Below are 16,827 nucleotides of genomic sequence, written 5' to 3' on the forward strand. Positions count from 1 at the left end.
TATAATATTAAAGGAAATATTAGTATTTGTCCCATCTTTTGAAATTACTAGTATTAATGCCTTTGAGGTGCTAGTTTAGTTTTTGGGGCGCTGATGACTTATATACCATTTTTGCTTTCTCCACTCTCATTTTGTACTTCATCCAATCCAAAGTTGTCATGGTTCATTATCTGTAGATGATCTTGAGCAGCCTTGCATTCTAAAAGAATATGCCATGGCATCTGCTTCTGTGCTTTTGTGCCCTGCTGTACAGATGATATTTTAGCAAGAGTATTGGGTAAGAGAGTGGGAGTGAAGGTGGAACTTGTCTAAGTGTTTCTTTGTGCCTACTATGTCTTATTCCCTCATATGTGCCTAATTCAACAAGGAGGTACATATATCACATCGTGACTATTACATATGTTAGAGTACGTAATTGGGGTTGTAAAGTATCTGCTTGAATGTCTTAACTAATGAATTCCATCAAATTCAATTATCATTCTTAGACTCTTCATTAACCAATCAAATTGCCTATTTGGTCTAAGTCATTTCTAACACGCTTTCACCAGGCATAAACACAATTCTATGAAGTAAATTGAAGGTGATTTAATTACCTCACTCATCATTATTTGGAGTCACGTGTTACTCAAGTTTTGGATTTCTAAAGAATCTCCTGTCATGTTATTCTCATTGTATACAGAAAAATAATGTTACACTGTGAGACTATGCCTTGAAGACATCATTCTACTATTTGCATCTTAGTTTTTTCCTGAGGAAGTTGACTACAATGGGTCTCCATAATGAAAGTCATATAGAAATAAACCAACTATACCCTCCAATAAATTCACCGACTTACTCAGTAAATCTGTCCAGTAGGCTTGTGTTATATTACAAGTCCTCCACCTTTTGGGAATGAGCTATTTCCCTACTAGAAGTTTCTTCTATTGCTCATGCGGTATGGTAGTAAGTATAGGATCATAGTTATTATTGTTGAAACATGTTTTTTCTAATTTTCATAATTTCTTTACATGGATTATTAAAACAAAAACAAAGTAGTTCTGAAAATGCATATATTCAGAATCAAAAGTACTTTAGTTTCCTAGGAAATAATTGTCACAGTGCTAATGTATAATGGTTAGTTCAGTCATTTTATAATGAAGGGCATGTGCTGATGTTCTGACAGTGTGGTTCCTACCATACAGTTCTTAGAATATTTTCATTTTATTCTCTTCTACTTTGATGCCTTTTAGGAACAATTTTATGTTCTAGTCTGCAAATATTTTGAGAAATATCTCAAAATGCAACCTGAAGCCAACCTACAGAAGTATCTATTCCTGTGTTCTATGTCAGACTTACTTAAATCAGAAGGCTTGGGAGTGGGCTCTAGAACCAGCATTTTTTATCAGGTTTTTTTTTTTTTGGTAAGATTTTATTTTTTTCCTTTTTCTCCCCAAAGTCCCCCGATACATAGTTGTGTATTCTTCATTGTGGGTCCTTCTAGTTGTGGCGTGTGGGACGCTGCCTCAGCGTGCTTTGATGAGTAGTGCCATGTCCGTGCCCAGGATTCGAACCGAGGAAACACTGGGCCGCCTGCAGCAGAACACGTGAACTTAACCACTTGGCCACGGGGCTAGCCTCTAGAAGCAGCATTTTTAAGTATATGCATCAGATAATTCCAATGTACTCCAAAGTTTAAGAACCACTACTCTACACTATGAGAACAGGGAAATGGCTAAGAGGAAAACATTGTAAAACGATAGACATATAATTGATATCAAAAATAAAAATATTGAAATTAAATTTAGATTTGGAATTTTTCCTACATATTTATATTTCCTGGGACTGTACAAAGGATTTTAGACTGTTTACTTTATTTCCCCTTTCATCTGAATCTTAAATGTTTTGAAATTAAAAATGTTAAGGAAATGAATGTCTATTAATTTAAAAGCTTCCCAAAGTTGCCGAATAATAAAAAAAGGTATTAAATTCATAATTTGTACAATTAATTATTTTCACATTTGGATCTTTAGTTTTACAAAGCTTTCTAAATAACAAGTCATTCTTTCAACGTTAGATGTATCTAATAAGCACTACTTCTTTAAGAATTCTAACCTATATTTTTGTTAGGGTTTCTGTTGAGACAACTCCTATGGGTGTTGAACTTTCAGAAGATAATTTGTTGGTACAAGTAAGTTAAACCTTTTGGACTGAGGATTCCCCATAAGTGAGGGTTCCATAAGCTAACATTTCTATGTTATCTAATTTTAGTAAGAACATTTTAGTAATTTTAGTAAGAGAATTTTCCCATAGTTTTATTTTTAGTGTAAATGATTTATACATTGCTTGCCAACTTAATATGCCAAACTGAAGTAAGTATACACTTAAGTGAGAGTTAGGAGACAAAGAGCTGTCTTCTGAGCCATGAAAAGACAGAATGTTGTGATTACCTCTGGCACTGGATGAAAGCAAACAGCGACATTAGTTCTAGCAGGAAAACTGCAGAGAGTGTTTGACCCATAAATTTAATTCTTGCTTCCTACATGGTAAACTCCACTGAGACAAGGGTCTAAAAAGGAAAAATGGTCAAAATCTTTAGGTTTTCATCTGAACTTACTTTATGAAGTAAATGTGTCTTAAAGTGACTGGAATAATTTACATTTTTCTCCCAAATCCATAGCAATACTTTTATAAATAAAAGAAATCCCTTGTTTTCAGCAAATTTCAAAGATCACATATATAATACAGCCAGGTGCAAACTTCAATTGGATCGTGTTTCAAAGTTTAATTTATAAGTTAAATAGGACTCAAAACATTTTTTCACACAAAAGCAATACTCTAAATGATGTTAGATGCTCAGATTCAACTTGTTAAAATCTACAGTTATAGTCAAATCATATGATTTGTAAAACTAGGGCTTTGAAGTGAAAAATAATAGAAAACAATACTATATGATTCTAAAAATGAAACCAATTAGACAATTTTTTTAAAATTCTTGTTTACTTTCAATATCACTGCTAGAGGAAAGCAAATTTCATTATAAGTAAATGAGAAATTGAAAGACAGGATAGAAGGTTTTTCTAAAACACAGACAAAGTAGATATAACATAAGCAGTATTCTGAGTAGGGGAAGATGAGATGGAGGGAGCAGATGCTGGGTAGCCCTAGAGTGTGAGGGACAAAATGGTCTCCAATACGGAAAACCAAGCAGGATTAAACTAGCTCTTAAACAGAGAGGATTCACGTTAATGGTTATGTTTACAACTTAGGAGAACTGGTGTGTTCAATTATTTTAAAGTGACTAGATATTTATAATCATTACACATCCATTTGGAAAGCAGATGAACAGAGGAAATGTTTAAGGAGAAACAATGAGCACGAATGCTAACTCAGTGAGCATCAAATGAGTGGTGCGAAGAGGGAACCAGTGAGTCTCATAGCCTTCTATAAATGGCTTTTTCTCTGAATTACTCAATCCACCACTCAAGGCTTTATTGAACTACACATTCTAAAGAATTCTACCCTCTGTGTCTTTCAAAAAGATAAGCATCAAGTGTTCCAGGAGAACAAATATACCAATTTGCTGCATTTACCCATACAGTTGTTCCTTTAATTGACAAAATATTTATTGAATACCTGTTGAATACCTACCTATTGAATATTTACCAAATATTTATTAAATAACCACTATTTATTGAATACTGCATATTAGGCATTCTGCTAAATTTGCTACTTTTGGCCCAGACATTAGATTAGATAAAGAATATTTTGTGCTATCTGAATTTTAGTATTTTATGTTTTACTATTTCTCTTTATTTTCTGTTCATTAAATTTGGATGGTTTGAGACAGCAAGTAGCATCTGTACTTGGGGATGGAGGACCATGAGTGTGAATAACCCAGCGAATAAGGCCCAAAAGAGGGTGTGTCATCTTATTCCTCCCCTCTTCTTTGGCTTTCAAGGAGGTCTTAGCAGCCCCGAGAGGAGCCCCCTTTACTTCCAGTTAACCTAAATAACAAGTGTGAGAGGTGTAAAGGCAAACAGAACTATTTCCTCATGATTAAAATTCTCCAAAGAAAAATTAATAATTTCAAAATAAAGGACTGTAATGGTGTAGCATCTCTTGATTTGATCTAAACCTCACTACTAGGCTACTCTGCAGTATAAGAAGCAAGAAATTAGAAAGCCATTCTCGTGAAGGCACCCATAATTCTTTATCAATTCTAGTTTTCAGTAAAATAAAATGCCTAAAAGGAAAGTTTCCAGAATCTCTATTAGTATTTATGTTGAGGTACAACAGAAGTCATCACTTAAGTTTTTAAAATCCCTCTCCACCCTAGAATTTCAACTGGGAAAAAAATTGTTTGTTTTCCATCAAAGTTGTTGAAAGGGATTTCTCACTGTAAAACACCCCTCTTTTCCATTTCATTCTCCCAGAACAAGAGCAAAAGATAAGGTGAAGTTTTGACAACATTCAAAGGAGAATCTTAGGACAGGAATGGTCAGTGCCTGTGTGGAGTTAGCTCAGTCTCTGTTTTGCCACTTTCAAAAACTACCATGAAAACCTGATATCAGAAATCTCAAGAGTCCGTTGCACCCCTATGTTCATTGCAGCATTATTTACAATAACCAAGATGTGGAACCAGCCAACATGCCCAGAAACTGATGATTGGATAAAGAAGATGTGGTATATATACACAATGGAATACTACTCAGCCATAAAAAAGACAAAATTGGCCCATTCACAACAACGTGGATGGACCTCGAGGGTATTATGTTAAGCGAAATAAGCCAGTCAGAGAAAGACGAACTCTATATGATTCCACTCACAGGTGGAAATTAGTATATTGATAGGGAGATCAGATTGGTGGTTACCAGGGAAAAGGGGGCGTAGGGGGAGGGCACAAAGGGGGAAGTGGTGTACCCACAACATGACTAACAAAAATGTACAACTGAAATCTCACAAGGTTGTAATCTATCATAACATTAATAAAAAAAAAAAAAAAAAAAAAAACTACCATGAAAACTTGGGCTTAATAAGACAACAATGGTATCACCCGACAACCTTGTGTGAATTTCCCAAATGCTTTTGTCCCCTATTCCTTTGAAGTGATATTTCAAAATTGCCTGACCAATGCTCTATCATAGTTATCTTCATATACAAACTTGATGTTCCCTACTTAGGTTTCCAATCAATGCATCTTTGTCTCCTACTCTCCCTTGGCCCAAAAGACCTTGTCCATCATGGAGCCTGCGTTCACACATTTATTTATTCAACGATGATTTTGTTAAGCTCTTCCTATGCTGGTCACTCTTCCCAGCCCTGTGCCCAGGCCCCTGTTCTCATGGAGACTTCATTTTATTGGAGAGGCCAACTGCTAACAGGGAACAAATATATAAATACTCAGATCCACTAAAACACTGGTCATCTAATAATTCTAATCATATTCTTCTCTACCTTGATACCTCTCTAAGTATCAAGAATCACTGATTCTACTTTTCGATTAATCTCATTGATTCTTACTGTTGTCAACTGTGCACTAAAATCAATCTGATCCACTTATTTTAACTCTTTTCATCTTCTTAAATGGAAAGGACAAGGAGATGCATAAATTTACATATTACATAAAGGTGAATTGCCTGAGAAATGTAATCCATATAGCTAAGTAATGCCAGGGTAGCTGCACTTTGGTCATTATGGAATCAAATACCCCACAACCCCAGCCTCGAAAGGCATCTTTTCTGATCCTGAGATTTTTCTTCATTATATTTTCCAGTGACTAAGTGTCTTATTCTGGGACACTTCAGAACACATCTTTTGCTCTGTTGCTCTGCCTGTCTGTCAAAGTAGCTTTGGTATGGATTAAGTTGGACTAGCCACTCTTAAATTCAATAAGAATTGTATATATCTAGTCAATATAAAAAGAACAGTATACTTCAGAGAATTCATTAGGGTAATAGGAAGGGAAATAATTTAATGGAAGATACTGACTATAAAGCAGAAAATAGATAAGAAAAGAATATATAACAACTTTTGAGAATGTATACATTCTTTAAGAAGAGATCAACCGTAACCTGAGTTATAGAAATTGGACATTAATTCTTGATAATTCCCCTTAAATTAATCATCACTTAAAAATAAACTAATAACATTAAAATGAAAAACTTAATTAGGGTAGAACCACTCTAATAATAAAAGTGGTTTTTACATTTACTTATGCTGATACTTATTGAAGTCCAACGAAATATTTTATGGAGAAGTTAAATATTTTTTATTGTAATTTAATAAAAGCATAACTGTTGTTGCCTTTATTAGTTTATTTAGTGTTGATTCAATTTTTTTATCTGAATATATTTTTGCCAATTGTTAGGCATTTAAAAGAATCTTCATTTTGCCATACATTTAGCCCTTTAAGTAATGTGCAACTAAACATATATTGAACATATACACGGGAGGATAATAAGGTTCACAGGAGCATAATCCTATAGAGAAATAGAACCATAGTAGGAAATATATAAAATAGATGGAACAATACTTTCAAAAACCCAATAAGAATGTCAGGCAACAAAAGGATATGTTGAAGGACAGAAAATCGTTTCAGATGCTATAGTAATGAACTCTGGAAAGCTGTCCTTTTCTTAACATTGTAAAATTCACATTGAACTACTTGAAACATTATCTAATTTTGCTATATGTATCCAGTTTAATCACTGATTACCAGTTTGTTTCATATCAACAATTCTGGTGGACTGAGATGAGGCATTTGCCACTTCCCATTCATAAATACATATCTTATCAATAATGTCATTATATATATATCAGCAACAAATAAAAAACTGAAAATCCCCAAGAGTCAGAAAAGAAGAACTCAAAGGCAGAGGAGAAAGACTAAGAGCTGATGTTGTGACTCAATAGGGAGAAGTTTGTCCCTTATCAAGTCTCTAATGACTGGAGGACCTGGATAGAAGCAGGTTAGAGACCTGGAACTGAAAATCTCACATAAATTCAAGACCCTAGAGGAAATGCTTCGTCCTTGATGAAGCAGCAAGAAAATTCCACTTACTGATCCAGGGAAGTGATTAGAGCTTATCTGCCTAGGAATCTAGATGAAATGGAGAAAAAAATAGCTCTACTGTGACAAATCAAAACATCAGATCTTGGCATGTGCCAGTGTGGGGTTTAAATTAATATTATTCACAGTGCATGAATCCCCCAAAATGTAATTTATATAGATTGATGGGAACCTACAATTCTGCATAGAAGCATATCTGAGCCAGAACAAACAGGACCCCTTAAGAAAAAAAAACCTGAAAATTAGTTTAAAATTAAGCAAGTAATGATAAAGCCCCATATGAGAATTTTCCAACATAACAAACAATAGGCAGGAACCACAAGCAAGAGGATTAGAATCTTAAAAATTTGAGAGAACTTAACAATATGCAAAAAGTTATAAACTATTTTTAAAATAATTATAAAGAACAAAAGGAAGAAAGAAATCAACAGTGGGATCCTATGAAAATAAATTAGCAGGTTTGAGAAGGAACCAAATAATACTCACAGGAAAGAAAAATACAGCTTTAAAATTTAAAAAGTTAATGAGAACTTTTAGGAGGAAAAGAGAAATGACCCAAAAGAATATTAATGGACTGTGAATTATATCTGAATAAATTTTTTAGAATGGGCACAGAGAGCTATGAGATGGAAAAATTAAGAGACATGGAGGAAGAGAATAAGAAAGCTCACCAAATGTCTACCAGGAATTCCACATGAACAAAATTCCAAGATAATAGCTGAGAATTTTCCATATTTGAAGATGTGAGTACTATATAGGGAATCATTCCCAGCCACAAACGAGATAAATGAAAATAAATTCATAAATAGACATTGTAACAAAGGTACAGAACTCCAAAGATAATGCAAAGATCTTAAAAATCTATAACAGAGAACAGACAGCATATAAAGAAGCAAGGAAAAAGATAAATATTTCATCAACTAAAATAGACAAAATGACAATGGAAGAAATAATTTCAAGTGTTGAAGGAAAATAACTAGCAACTCAAGTTCCATACTTACATGAACTATTTTTTCAAAATGAGAAAAAATAAATGTATTTTTTTCAGAAAATGACTAAAGAAATTCACGACTCAAAATATATGGTTTCTGGGGTCAGCCCTGTGGCGTAGAGATTAAGTTCACGTGCTCCACTTCATGGCACAGGGTTTCACTGGTTCGGATCCTGGACATGGACCTAGCACTGCTCACTAAGCCATGCTGAGGTGGCATCTCACATAGCACAACCAGAAGGACCTACAACTAGAATATACAACTATGTCCTGGGGGGCTTTGGGGAAGAGAAGAAAAAAAAAAGATTGGCAACAGATGTTAGCTCATGTGCCAATCTTTAAAAAGAAAAAAAAAAAAAAAATATATATATATATATATATATATATATATATATATATATATGTTCTCTGCATTTTGGTGAAACCCTGGTTGTAAAATATTTCAGCCTTGAAAACTTGGTTATTTTAGGGTTCACTAAACTAAGAAGACATTATCATCAATGAAGTATGGTTAAAGCCAAATTCATTGCTCACATATCTTTATATACCAAATATTTAAAATTTTAATGGCATCAGAGAGGTGCCCATTTAATAGTTAACTGGCCTGAAGTAATAGAAACTGCACTGTCCTGATCATTTACATTGCCGTTCTTCTTAATAGCAACTTCAAATTTGAAATCTTTGTATTCTCCTAAGATCATCCTTCTAGTTCTTGAACCATCATTAGATATAGTCTATTACATTTCAAAATGTACATCCAGACATTTAGATGTGTACACATGTAAATGCCTATCTTGCTCAAATATTCTGGAATACTGTGAAAAATTTATAAATAATAGAGTAGCTAAATCGTTATACCATCTTTTTGCCAAGTGCTCTTAGTAAATACAGGCTAGTTGAGCCAGAGATACAAGAAAAGGTTGTTGGGGTAATTGGAGTAAGTTCTTGCCAGACAGCTTATGATCATTAATAACTTCTCCATACTAAAAAGTGATTCTGTGAAGAAAAGAATCCCAGCATAGGGACAGCCCTGCCAATGACTGAGTGGCTTATAGGAGTGTGACTTTCTCCAGGACAAAAACATAAAGGCTCCTAGAAACAGATCAAATATTAAGACAGAAATTTGCATAAATACCTTCTCTACCTCTTAGATAGAACATTCACAAATCAATTACACCCTTTCATATACCTGTGATGTTTGCTTATGCCCTAGGCAGAATTTACCAAGATAATTAAAAATTCAGAGCATCCTAGTAATACAATGGCATACAACATTATATTATTCCCATTTTGTTTAATTCTTGAAGCTAATATGTTTATTTATTGAGATAATCATTAATTAGTGAAAAATAAAACATAGAATTTAATAGAAACAGTATTAAAACATTATAGTCATGAAAGAAATGCACTATGTAATGGCGAATTAAAATCTGCTATCAAATTAGGTGAAGTTTTTAGTTCACAATAGCTGATGAGTTGGCAATATGCTACTGTTAGAAACAAGCATTATTCTAAAGTATTCAAATAGAAACATAATAAGAATAATCCTAGGTATGATCTCTTCATTAGAGACTTGGGTTCAAATTTAGGTCCATAATTGAAAAAGAATATCAAGAATTAAAGGTAGAGAGAGCAAGAAAACCAAAATTATTTAAGGTTTGTAGCATAACTTTGTAAGAAAAGAATAAAGAAATTGCAAGATGTTAAAAGGAGAAAAAAAGAACCATCGAATGTGGATTTAAAGTAAATATATGCCATTGCAAGAAACATTGCACACTGAGGACGAAAAAGAGAGCAACTTTCTTAAATTGTAGAAAAGAGTGATGAATGAGATGATGTCATATTCTACAGAGGAGAATGCTGAAATCTGTTCTTGAAAATTTTTTAAAAGACAGATGTTTATCTTTTGTGAAAATTTTTAATACAATTCTGCCTTACAGTGGAGAAATATATTTTTCTAATACGTCCTAACTCTCACATATTTATAGATAAGTGTTGAAACTGTGTTTGGAAGGCTTAGGGTAATAAATCTGAAGTTTTTCTGAAACACGAGCACATTACAATTTTCTAGGTAATAAGTTATTTTATGATTTTGGAGAGTCCAAAAAGAAATCTTTTAGAAAAAAAAAAAATCTGTTTCCAAAATGGCTCCCGTCAAGATGGCAGCTGAGTAGAAAGAATGACCAGATTAGTCCGTTGAATTTAGTGGTGGTTGTGATGTTATATAGAAAGAGAAGCGACTGCTCTCTGATGGCATCCAAGAAAGCACTCCTCCAGGGATAAAGTCGAGGCCTACTGCTCACCATTCTTCACAACCCCCCTTCAAATTAACGAGCATGTTCCAGATAGAAGACATGATAAATTCTTTATGTTGTTTTAGGACTTTTAATTCTAAAAATGTTGGAGGTTTCTGTCGACTGCTGTTTAATTTCTGACTATAAATATAAAGAAATTATTTTTCATAATTTAGACTAGAATAAGACTTTATAAACTGATTTATGATCAGAGTGCTTTAAGTTTATTTGGGACGCAAAATGTTCTTTTCACAGAATCTATTGAAATCAACAAAGGAAATAATTTCAACAAGTATTCATCAATGAAAATTCTCTGTAGAAAGAAAATTCACATTAATCTATTTTTATTTGCCAGTAACCTTGTCCTTTTCTTCATAAAAGCAATTTGGAGGAGGGAGAAACATTAAAAGAAAAGAGAGGAAAAATTATGTACAAATTTAAAAATTATATGCAATTGTGCCTTATTTTCATGTGGACTAGTGTCTAACGCCTACCTGGTCTTCTCTGATTCCATTATATTGTGGAGAGGTAGAATAGAGTTTTCCCCCCAGATTCTTCTACGTAGGCAAGAGCATTCATACCAAAAATCTAACAGTTTGTGTTTTTCTACTGAAAGAAGTGTCTCCAGTGAATAGAGAAGACGATTTATGTGCATATACTTGACCTTATAAAAAATAATCTGTGTTCATCATAAACTTGAATTTATATTGCTTTCAGACATTTGTTCCAGTTTCTTTTTATATATCTCTAACATGCCATTTAGTTTCTAGATCTCTGATACCTTCAAACATATGACAGTTTAAATAAATCTATTGTGTTTTTTCAAAAATGTTTTTAGTTGGTAGTTTTTCTTCTTTTTTTGATGAAACAAAGATAACAGTTTCTTTCGTGTTTACGACAATTTTTACAAAGTTTAGTTAACACATTGTAGTGACTGAAAATGACCTTTGCTTATTATTTATTATTCTGGAAGTAAAAGTTAAATATATTAAGTAATTAATGATTATATCTATCATGTGGGGTAGAGATTATTTGGTTTCTTATACTAACAATTCTTGTTTATATATAATGAAATTTAGATTGCTCCTAGCAGGGGAAAAATTACTCTTCCACGTTAAGAAAGCCTTTCCATTCCTGTCCTGAAAGGACATTTTTTAGCTTGTGGAATATGAATCATCTATTTATTCAGTATGGATGCTGAAATTTAGTTCGTGAAACAGAATCTGTATCTGTTTGTATTCTCTATCTGTAATAGGATTCTGGACTGAAATGAGTGATTTTCCATATACACGGGAAGGATTAGATAAATATCTTCCGTCTTTCCAAAAATGCCGTCAGCGTTGTCAGTCTCTGAATATAAGTGGAAAACTGCCTCCATGTTTCTGATATTGCTTATTAAAAAATAGTCACAGTGCAAAATGGAGAAATACCAAAATTTTATGAAGCATGACCATGAAATAACAAAACTCCGTCTTTTAAAAAAAGCTCATGTACTGAAATTTATATCCAAGTGAGTGTTGTCCTTCACTGCGTTCACCTTGGATTTCAGAAATGCTGCCGTTGTTCAAAATACTTTGTTAACACATTTTTGGAACTGTCTTCAGAGCTAGTTTGCGCACCAGGAAGCATTTCTCCACACACGTTGGGAAGACGTCGTGTTATTTCGATCAGTGCAAATGTGGAGGCTGCCTTTCCGAGACTTTTCTTCTAATGAGTTTGTGACCTCTTCAAACAAGATCGGCATTCATCACATATATTTTTATTCTAAATAGTACTTTATTTTCCGTAGACAAAAAGATATATCTAACACATAGAAGGAGGGCTCTGAGGCTGACGGGCTCATGAGGTCACATGCTGGGTAAAGGACTTCACAGGCTATGCCCAAAACATTAGACTCTCAAGATATTAAGAAAACAAAACAAAACAAGATGAAAAACAGGGAACTGAAACTTGTAGGCTGGACCAATGAGTGTGGGCTCACTGTTTTACTCATCTCTTATTATATCATCTGGTTATATCCTCACCCTGGACATGTATGTAAGGTCTTTACTAGACCCAGAGGGCTATACATGACATGCCCCACTTACCTGTCTTTATTGGGATATAATTCTTTACTGGAGCCCACAGTACTCTGCATGCCTAGTTACCATTTATATTCACTTTGCATTAGGGATGCATAAAATTCACCCTAAAAGCCAGCCTATACCAGGCCCAGATGGGTTCACTAGTGAATTTTACCAACATATATGGAAGAAATTATGCCAATCCTCTATAATTTCTTCTAGAATATAGAAGCAGAAGGAATACTTCCTGACTCGTTCTGTGAGGCCAACATTACCCCAATATCAAAATTAGACAAAGAGATTATAAAAAAGGAAAACTGCAGACCAGTAGTTCTCATGAATACCAATGCAAAAATCCTGAACAACAGCCATCCCATAAGCTGTCATGCCAGGTGAAAAAGGTAATGGAGCTATGGAGGGCTGTCCTGCCTTCTACTACAAACTGTTCATTTATCAACCAACATTTACTGTTCTGAGCACTATACTATGTGGTCAAGAGGTCAGACTGTTACCATCCCTCATTTGGTCAGTCACTTATAAAGTCACTCATCCAACAAATATTTCTTGACATGTCCGGTGTGCTAGGCATTATACCTGGTGCTTGGAAATACAGCAGTAAGCAAAATAGACCAAATCTCAGCCCTCATGGAGCTTACGTTCTGTTGGGGAGACAAACAATAAGCAAGATATATATGTAAAATGTAAAACATGTTAGTGATATGTGTTAAAGAGGACATGAGAATTTAACATGTACAGAGGGTGAAATTTACATAGGTTGTCCAGAGATGGCCTCATTGAGAAGGTGTCTATGTAAAACTGTAAAGGATACGAAGGGGAGAATCTTAACAACGTTTGCTGGAAAAGAAAATGTAGAAGGAATAAGAGGACACAATAGCTAGGAGGCCAGTGAAGGGGAACAAAAGGGATGTGCTTGGAGATAAAGTTGAAGAGGTAGGTGGAAACCACATCATGCAGGGCCTTGTAGGAAATGATAAGAGGTTTGGATTTTCTCTGTAGTGTAATGGGAAGTCATTGGAAGGTTTTAATAGAGGAATGCCATAAACTGATTGACCATTTTAAAAATTCATTCTAGTTTCTGTGGAGAAGACATATTAGGAGCCAAAAGTTCTAGCAGAGAGACCAGTAGGAAGTTACTGCAGTGATGGAGGCGAGGAAGCTATCAGAGGTTTATAGCTTTGATTAGGCTCATGGCAGTATAATGGTGAGAAGTGAAGAGACTTGAGATGTATTTTAAAAGCAGAACCTATCTGATCTGTTGATGGATTGGTTATGGGGAATAAGACAGAAAAAATAATCAAGAATTGAACAGCTTTTTAGGTCACTTTATTGTGTCTATTTATTAAACCTAGCTTTAGAGAGTACCAGGGTTGACCCGGAATATAATTGACATCAAAAACCTGAGTCAGCTTCTGCGAGAGTCTGTTGGCCTGTCCCCCAGGTTGGCAGTATTGGTACAGCAATCCAAGCATCGTGTCCCACATGGCAACAGAAAAAGCAGGGTAGCTGAAGGAGAGCGTATAGAGGAAAAAGGCTTTCCTTTTTTTTGTTAGTTCTCTCTTCTGATTGAGGAGCAAAGTCTTTTTCAGAAAATAACCAAGAGACTTACCCAATGTATTCTTGTCCAGAGCAATATCAAATGTTCATCTCTGTACCATCCCTTGCAAAAGTAAAGGGTATTATCTAAATTTGATAAGATGAGTGTGGGTCATTTCTATGGCTGAGGTTATATCGTTAATGAAAATGCTAGAATATGTTGGGAAGGTAATCTTCCATGTCTGCTACAGGAGGCATTGGCTTATAGATGGTATTTAAAATCACGACCAGATGATGTCCCCCAAAATATATCCACTGTACACTCAGAATATCTTCACCCTCTCTCTATAATACTCATTTTATATGGCCACTGGAGGAACAAATCATATATCCACCTAGTCTAGAGTGTCACCTATAAATTAGTTACTTCTAGAAGTGAAAGAAAACCATAACCCAGCCAACTCAAGTTGGCAATAATGAAGGTTATCTCCCTTCACATATGGGAATTACACACACACTCACACACGCACACACACACACACTCACACTCTACCTGATTTCCAGTAACTTCATGTTTTCGTGTTAGCTTAGGGAAAAACATAGCCTACAATATCATAATCTTACATGTATTTGTTGTAGACTAAATTCAGCAGATCAGTATGATAGCCATTTTACCTTCTTGAGCCATAATTTTCTCATCTTTTAAATGACTCAGGGCTTTTGCTCTTGCCCTGTCCATTCTGCCTGGGATTTCCTTCCCTTAGAGATTTACAGGGCCAACCAGTTCTCGTTATTCAGGTCTCCCCTTACATGTCGTTTTCTTAGAGCTGCTTACCTTGGCTTCCACCAAAGTAAGGCTAAGCAGCCACACCTCCACTAAGTCACTCCATAGTTAATACACATTTAAATCTCTGCATTTAATGCATAAAAGTTGTCCCTAACTGAAAATTGTATATATTTTTGCTTAGACCTATACACTGCTTCCTCCCCACCCTCAGTTAGGTCAAGGTCTTCTGTTTTCTTTCCCATGGGCTTCCAGCACCTGTGACAGTACATGTCAAATAGTAGATATTCAATATTCATTTACTCCTCCATAAGTGAGGATAATTTGAAAATAACTGGTCTACATCATCTTTAAGAATACGTACAGCACTCAAATTATGTTATTACTGGTAAGCATCTTTTTTTAAATGACAGTTGTTGGAATTTTTTTTCTGACTAAGAAAGTAACTTGCATGAGGAATCATTCCTATCTCACTATGCCGTTAACACTTATGACTTAGATGTTCTCCTTTCTTTTAGGCATTTTTTTTCTTTTTAAGCTACATTTTCTACTTCAAAATATAGAATGAATAATAGTACATGACTGTGCTTTCCTGGCCATAGTAATTGGTCTAAGGATGGGCACTAAACACAAGACGAGCCAATCGTGAAAATTTTTATACGGTTGTAATGATTTTGTGTGCACATATTTTTATCCTTGGAGGCTCTTAACCTATGTCTTTCACTGCCTTTTAATTTAGAAATTTAATTTAATGGAATGGCCTGAAATTTCATTCTATGTTTTTATGACTTTGAAATTAATCATTTGCCTTTGAGCCAAGATGTGAATCAAAAATTTTTTGTGCAAAATGTACCTATATTTCTGGGCTTATGGGTCTAAAAGATATAAATTGGAATACGGACAGGAAAAGTAGCTAACATCACAAGGATTCTCTCCATCGGCTCCTCAGTTTGCCTGTCTACAAAACACTGTTCTTTTCGTTTGCCTACTCCAATACCCTTTTTCAAAAAACAATAACCATAGGGTATATACATCATTTGGCCCATTGACCCAACCAGGGAAGAACTGCCTGATGAAGGTATTTGAGATGCATTTGCCAGGTGTCAGGGACTGAATTAGATATTAGAATTTTTCAGATGAATAGAATATGGTCAATGCACTTGAGTGTCCCACAGCCTAGTTGGAGACTACAGATAGTGTGTGAGGTGAGAGAAACAGAAAGGGGAACAGAAAGAATCTGGGATAAATGAGACCTAGAGAGAGAGAAAGATTTCTGAGAAAGAAAAAAGAGAGAGTTCAGATATAAACATATCTGATCCAGGAAATGTGCTAGAAAGTTAATGAAATCAGTAAGAAACAGAAAGGTTAGATTAGCCTAAGAGGGGTGATAGACAGACTTGTTAAAGAATTCGAAATGGGACAATTAGGAATATTAGAAGGAGAGCTTAGAAAATTCACAGGACAAGGGAAGAAACTGAATTCCATAAAATAAGTTTCTGGGTTTGTGTACCTTTAGGAGAGGGGTCATTGGAGAGACTTTGGACATGAATGTGTGTAGTGAAAGTGTTTGGTGGCCTGTGAATATTGCCATTCACCTGCAACCTCTGTGAGTAGGGCTAATAGGTATTTACTCTTCATTCAATTACTGAGAATCTCCCATATGCCAAGAACTGTGGCAGAAGCAAATAAGAGACAGAGGCCTCTGTCCTCATGAAGGTCATAATCTCTGATGGGAGATAGGCAAATAAGCAATGTGACAAAATATATTTGCTGCAACTCTATTATTGCAATTTTTTCTGATTCTAAAAAATAGTCCAAGCAACCCATTGGCATTTAAATCATGACTATCTGGTTTACACAGCCCCTCCATACAGTTACTTTGTTCTATTATAGAAAAAACAATGTGAGTTGCTATCTGCATGTGTTTTTGAGTACAAATTCTTATCTCGGTCTGCCACATCACACTATATTGTGAGAAGTCTGAAATTTAGGTTCTTAAATTTAATTATCTAGTACTTTCCTACAACAGTCTGTCTCCTATTGACATGTCAAATTTCATTCTCTTCGTGTATCTTTTGTGTGTGTCTCCTTGA

At 34.7% G+C, this 16,827-nt stretch overlaps 1 protein-coding gene across 10 annotated transcripts in view; it reads left to right on the forward strand.

Annotated features, from left to right (window-relative positions):
- SYT1 (synaptotagmin 1) overlaps positions 1–16,827 on the forward strand; it is a 518,336-nt gene that overhangs the window by 110,938 nt on the left and 390,571 nt on the right. The window lies entirely within an intron of this gene.

Source organism: Equus caballus, chromosome 28 (assembly GCF_041296265.1).
Source record: "Equus caballus isolate H_3958 breed thoroughbred chromosome 28, TB-T2T, whole genome shotgun sequence".
NCBI lineage: Eukaryota > Metazoa > Chordata > Mammalia > Perissodactyla > Equidae > Equus > Equus caballus.